The following is a 945-nucleotide window of genomic DNA, read 5'->3' as shown; positions in this document are numbered from 1 at the left end:
CCCTCCTCTTCCTATTGTGTGGATACCCCTAGATCACCCCGCTCTCATTACTGTATTACCTATAGCACAAGCCTTTCCTGTGACGTATGTCACCACCTGTGATTAGGGGGCCTGCACATCCCCAGAGAATATAAAAGCCTTGGTTAGCAATTTAAATATCTCTTTATCTCTCCACATGGACCACCAAGTGAGGCTGAGGTGAGCATGCTACTATGAAATATGTCTGACTCCATTATTTAATCTCTCATCTATCTCTCATGCTCTCTATGACTTTACTATAATCTTTACTTATTATCACTGTACAATTGGGCCTACCCGGCCCATGATGATGTGTTAGGAGCTGGTTTCCCTCACAATATTGGTCATTTCATTGCCAAGGAAGTTAAGATAAGATGGGCTACTTTAAAGCTCTTTCTGCAGATCCTATTTGTTAGCACATTTTGTAATATCATTTTCATCTAGTATCTGTGGCAGTATCTGTGGTATGATGCTTAAAGATTAATATACAACAAAATATGCTTTAAAGTGCATGTAAAGAGGCTAATAATACCAACATGCTAACAGTTTCTAAATCTGAATATATGCATGCTTTTTAAACAAGTGTTTATTGAGATCCTACTGTAAAACACATGCCAGGGATGAGATAGCAAATAGGACAAACAAGGAAGAGTACGGAATTCTGGCTACTTTATCCATATTTTATTTAATTTTTACTTTATATAAGTGTGAATATTTCTCATATTTTTAATTGATTGCCAATAGGTGATTCATAATATTCTTTTGTAATCGTCTTAAAACTAAGTTTCTTAGTAGAATTGTCCTGTTTCATTCTTGCTATTATTTAGTTATGACTTCTGCTTTTGTTCTTAAGTAATTTTGTCAAATATTTGTAATTCTTCTTAAGGCTTTTCAAAGACAAGCCTTCATTTTGTTAGCCCCTCCCCC

The sequence above is a fragment of the Echinops telfairi genome, unplaced genomic scaffold, assembly GCF_000313985.2.
Source record: "Echinops telfairi isolate 266 unplaced genomic scaffold, ASM31398v2 ScPeMD7_18;HRSCAF=68, whole genome shotgun sequence".
Classification (NCBI taxonomy): domain Eukaryota; kingdom Metazoa; phylum Chordata; class Mammalia; order Afrosoricida; family Tenrecidae; genus Echinops; species Echinops telfairi.
This window is presented reverse-complemented; position numbering follows the sequence as displayed.